This window comes from Rhinichthys klamathensis, unplaced genomic scaffold, assembly GCF_029890125.1.
Source record: "Rhinichthys klamathensis goyatoka isolate OS25496 unplaced genomic scaffold, OSU_Roscu_1.1 h1tg000229l_1, whole genome shotgun sequence".
Lineage (NCBI taxonomy): Eukaryota > Metazoa > Chordata > Actinopteri > Cypriniformes > Leuciscidae > Rhinichthys > Rhinichthys klamathensis.
Window position 1 is genome coordinate 2,806,525 of NW_026606753.1, and position 6,156 is coordinate 2,812,680.

Below are 6,156 nucleotides of genomic sequence, written 5' to 3' on the forward strand. Positions count from 1 at the left end.
CTCGGTTGTAACGAGTGTTTTTTTCAGTCAAAGTTGCTCTTCTATCAGCTTGAATCAGTCGGCCCATTCTCCTCTGACCTCTAATCATCAACAAGGCATTTTCGCCCACAGGACTGTGGTTATTTCAGTCAAAGTTGCTCTTCTATCAGCTTGAATAGCACTGTAGCACTGTCTGATCATTTCTGAATTTTCTTTGATATATTGATCTCTCCTGCCATTGAAGCTAGATCTGTGTCTGTCAAGAAGAGATGCTTAAATGAGAACACTAGTGTGCTATTTATGAAGGCTATATCTTTAAAACCAAGCATATCTGCTGACTCTGTTGATTTTCTCCTTGATTCTTTTAACTCAAAAGTTAAAAGTGTAATTGATGATATTGCTCCTGTGAAAGTCAGGAAGAATAGTGGTAGACAAAAGGCACCTTGGAGAAACTCAACAGCTGTGCAAAATATGAAAAGACAATGCTGAAGAGCAGAGCGCATGTGGCGGAAGACAAAACTTGTAGTCCATTATAACATCTACAAAGACAGCATCCATGCTTTTAATATTGAACTAGGCAAAGCTAGACAGACTTTCTTCTTGAAAATTATTAACAGAAACTTAAACAACACACGCACTCTTTGCTACTGTAGAGAGACTGACAAACCCCCCAAGCCAGATTCCCTGTGAAATGCTCTCAGACGGCAAGTGCAGTGAGTTTGCTTCTTTCCTCTCTGAGAAAATCAGTAATATCAGAAAGGTGATCAGCACAGCCTTGAGTTGCTCTGGGGTCAGACAGATCAGACCACAACCTGAGAATGTAGTTATTATGTCTGTTTTCGAAGAAATTGAAGGCACAATTTTGGAAGAAACTGTACTGCACCTTAAAACATCAACCTGCGCCCTTGACGCACTTCCCACATCTTTTTTCAAAAGTGTGTTAAACAGCTTAGAAGCAGATTTCCTAGAAGTGGTAAATGCCTCACTTCTCTCTGGGAGTTTTCCAAACTCCCTGAAAACTGCAGTTGTCAAGCCCCTCCTGAAAAAGAGCAATCTGGATAAGACCATCTTAAGCAACTATAGACCGATCTCAAATCTTCCTTTCATAGGCAAAATCATTGAAAAAGTTGTCTTCAATCAGCTGAACAAATTCTTAAGCTCGAATGGATACTTTGACAATTTTCAATCTGGATTGCGATCGCATCACAGCACAGAGACAGCGCTCATAAAGATAATAAACGATATTCGCTTAAATACTGATACAGGGAAATTATCAGTGCTGGTACTACTTGACCTCAGTGCTGCATTTGACACTGTCGATCACGACATACTACTTGATAGGCTGGAAAACTGGGTCAGGCTTTCTGGGATAGTCCTAAAATGGTTCAGGACATACTTAGAAGGGAGAGGTTATTATGTGAGTATAGGAGACCATAAGTCTGAGTGGACATCCATGACTTGCGGAGTCCCTCAAGGCTCAATTCTTGCACCACTCCTATTCAACCTGTATATGCTCCCAATGAGCCAAATAAAGAGAAAGAACAAAATTGCTTACCACAGCTATGCAGACGACACACAGCTCTACTTAGCCCTATCGCCATAAGGACTACAGCCCCATTGACTCCCTGTGCCAATGCATTGATGAAGTAAACAGTTGGATGTGCCAAAACTTTCAAAAAGTCATTGCATTTGGAAACAAAGATGAAGTTCTCAAGGTGAATGCATACCTTGACGCTAGGGGTCTAACAACTAAAAATCAAGTCAGGAATCTTGGTGTGTCTCTAGAGTCAGACCTTAGTTTCAGTAGTCATGTCAAAGCAATAACTAAATCAGCATACTATCATCTGAAAAATATTTCAAGAATTAGATGCTTTGTTTCCAATCAAGACTTAGAGAATGCTTGTATCACCAGCAGGGTGGATTATTGTAATGGACTCCTCACTGGCCTTCCTAAAAAGACCATAAGACAGTTGCAGCTCATACAGAACGCTGCTGCTAGGATTCTGAGCAGGACCAGAAAATATGAACACATCACACCAGTCCTCAGGTCTTTACACTGGCTCCCAGTTACATTTAGGATTGATTTTAAAGTATTATTACTGGTATATAAATCATTCAATGGGTTAGGACCTCAACATATTGCAGATATGCTCACTGAATATAAACCTAACAGATCACTCAGATCATTAGGATCACATCAGCTAGAAATACCAAGGATTCACTCTAAGCATGGAGAGTCTGCTTTTAGCTATTATGCCAGCCGCAGCTGGAACCAGCTTCCAGAGGAGATCAGATGTGCTCCTACAGTAGTCACATTCAAATCCAGACTCAAAACACATCTGTTTAGCTATGCATTTACTGAATGAGCACTGTGCCACTGTTCGTCCGACTGTTTTTACTGTACTGCTTTAATTTTTTTTAATTTTTTTTTATTTCTTCTATGTAAAGCACTTTGAATTACCATTGTGTATGAAATGTGCTATATAAATAAACTTGCCTTGCCTTGAATTAGTCGGGCCATTCTCCTCTGACCTCTAGCATCAACAAGGCATTTTCGCCCACAGGACTGCCGCATACTGGATTTTTTTCCCTTTTCACACCATTCTTTGTAAACCCTAGAAATGGTTGTGCGTGAAAATCCCAGTAACTGAGTAGATTGTGAAATACTCAGACCGGCCCGTCTGGCATCAACAACCATGCCACGCTCAAAATTGCTTAAATCACCTTTCTTTCCCATTCTGACATTCAGTTTGGAGTTCAGGAGATTGTCTTGACCGGACCACACCCCTAAATGCATTGAAGCAACTGCCATGTGATTGGTTGATTAGATAATTGCATTAATGAGAAATTGAACAGGTGTTCCTAATAATTCTTTAGGTGAGTTTATATTGGATACTAGTAGTTATTCATTAGGTACTAGTACTTATTAAATATATACTAGTGTCTATGAAATAGATACTAGTATTTATTCAATAAATACTAGTACTAAGTCATTAGATACTAGTACCTATTAAATAGATACTAGTAACTATTAAATAGATACTAGTACTTATTCATTAGCTACTAGTACTTATTCAATATATACTAGGACTTATTCATTAGATACTAGTACTTATTCATTAGATACTAGTACCTATTAATTAGATACTAATACCTATTTATTAGATACTAGTACTTATTCAATAGATACTTGTCACGGTGTGGGTTCATGTCTTGTTCTTGTCTGGCCTGTGTTTCCCTGTATTTTCCTGTTCTGAGTTTCCCTGTCATGTCTATTAGGTTTCCCAGGTGTCCCTGATTAACCAAGCCCCCTTGTTATCTTGTTTAGCTTGTTTGCCCTTGTATTTAAGCCCTGTGTTTCAGTCCAGTCCTTGTGAGTTCTTGTGTTGTTGTTACGTCGGTGTAGGTTGTTCTGTTCCCAAGTCTTGTTACCTTGCCTGAGTCTTTGTATAGTTTAAGTGTATTCAAATAAACGTGCTGCATTTGGATCCTGCTTCCTCCTTGCTTCATCCTCACCTTCATAACAATACTAGTACCTATTTATTAGATACTAGTGTTTATTCCAAATAGTAAGATTTTTTATTTTACTAGTAAGATTTTTAATTGAACTCTACAGTGGCCATTCTGACTAGTCATAACATAAGACTAGTAAAAAAGCAGTTGTAACTAGTAAGATAAGAATAGTTACTACAATTACAAAAGATACTAGTGTCTAATAAATAGGTACTAGTTATCTAATATATATGTACTAGTCACAATTGGAATACATATATAGTCAGAACTGAATAGTTGATATCTGAATGACAGATCCCCATAGAAGTCAATGGCAAAAAATTAAATTTGTTACTAGTAACAAAAGAATAGTTACTAGTACATCTAATGAATAAGTACTAGTATCTATTTAATAGGTACTAGTATCTAATAAATAAGTACTAGTATCTAATAATAAGTACTAGTAACTAATGAGTACTAGTATCTAATGAATAAATACTAGTAACTAATAAATAAGCACTAGTATCTAATAAATAAGGACTAGTATCTAATGAATAAGTACTAGTATCTAATTAATAAGGATTAGTATCTAATGAATAAGTACTAGTATCTAAAGAAAAGGCACTAGTATCTAAAAAATAAGCACTAGTATCTAAAGAAAAGGCACTAGTATCTAAAAAATAAACACTAGTAACTAATAAATAAGCACTAGTATCTAATAAATAAGGACTAGTATCTAATGAATAAGTACTAGTATCTAATTAATAAGGATTAGTATCTAATGAATAAGTACTAGTATCTAAAGAAAAGGCACTAGTATCTAAAAAATAAGCACTAGTATCTAAAGAAAAGGCACTAGTATCTAAAAAATAAACACTAGTAACTAAAGAAAAGGCACTAGTATCTAAATAATAAGCACTAGTAGCTAATGAATGAGTACTAGTACTTAATGGAATAGATACTAGTATCTAAAAAATAAGTACTAGTAGCAGGAAAATAGAGACTAGTAGGTTTAAATTATTAAATGTTAAAACGGCTTTCCATAGACGTCATCATCCAGGTTCGTCATCACAGAAATTAAAGCAATACATCTGTCATACAGTACTATTGTGGCTGCAGTGTGGCACGTGAGCATGACGCATTGCCATGGAAATAATAAGGTGATGCATTCTTAAATAATGGTCGACTTAAAAAACTCATGCTGGGGGCTCGAATAATGCAATAAGCCCCAAGCAGCCGTGGTTTACAGTGAATTTAAAACAGCTAAGGGGCGTAGAGCAGAGTACCTAAACCCCCCTAAGCTGCCCTAAATTGACTGTAAACCACGGCTTCACTGGGCTTATTGCTTAGCAAAAAGGCTATTCGATAAAATATATTTTTTTAAATTTATTTTATTCATAAAATAAAAACAGCAACGAGTAATATAATGATATTGATAACAAGTTTATTTTTCCGCCAAGCAATGTAGTTCTTCGGAACCAATTCAAAAAAGTGGCTGCCCGGCAACACAGACTCAGCAGCAAAGATGCAGTAGAAAGCATGCTTAAAGATTGGGGTGATCATTAACATTGACTCTTTACATCAATACATTGAATATGTACTGTGGATTATTGGATCTCACCTTACAGTTGAGGAAGTTGAGGAGGAAGCCCACTCCACAAACGCCATGCCCATTCCAGCTACAGCCGCCCATTATCCTCCAGTGGACTCCACTCCGCACCCAGAGCCCAGCCAGACTTCATGCTTGAGCCCGAGCCCGCCATGGAGAAAGCGCAAGAGCTGACGCCTGATCCACACTCCTCCCCGGAGCCCGAGCCTGAGCCCAACGGACAGTCTGACCAGGTGCATGAGCCGGCTACATTGTCCGTTCCTTTGGAGTTGTTTGTGGAGTTCGAGGGTGATGCAGTGAAATCCAGTCAGATGGAGAAGTGATGAATCACAATAATTTTATTTATAAGTAAAGAATAAAATTAATCATAAAGATAATGAAACCATGAATTGTTAAGTAAAGTTGTAAGTAAAAATCAGCTTTTAATAATAAGTAACAAAGTAACATTACGCAAGTATTTAACCAAATATCTCTGAGCAAAATAAGATTGCCAGGAGAGTAGCAGGGCACTGTGAGTGAGATGCAAAAGCAAAAACTGAGCCAGAGATGTAGAAAAATTTAAACATAATGTTTAAGGTCAGAAATATAATTTTTAAGAATCAGCATTTGTTTCTTGGTATTAATTATTCAAGCAAAGCGTAGCATTGTGGTTTTACCAAATAACTATTTTCATCATGTCTGGACCTTATGCAAATACAGCTGTACCCTTAATTCCAAGATAATTCTCAAGATAATCATCATATGCGAAACTTGATATTAGACAAATACCACACATATTAGACAGGATTAGACACATATCAGACACACTAAACAGAAGATGGAAATAAAACAGCATGTCTCAGCTTTAAAGTAAGTAGCCACAAAATATAAACATGTCAATTTTCAGAGTAGAGATGAATCAAATGTCTGGTCTGAATAGAACACATGAATATGAGTATATGATAAGGAAAGATATGATAGACCAAAATCATGAATGGATTAATACAAGAATAATATGATTGAAAGAGTTAATTCCTGATACACCAGTGGGCATGGAGGGAAGCCCCACCCACACTGTGTCTCGGATGCTGGTTCCG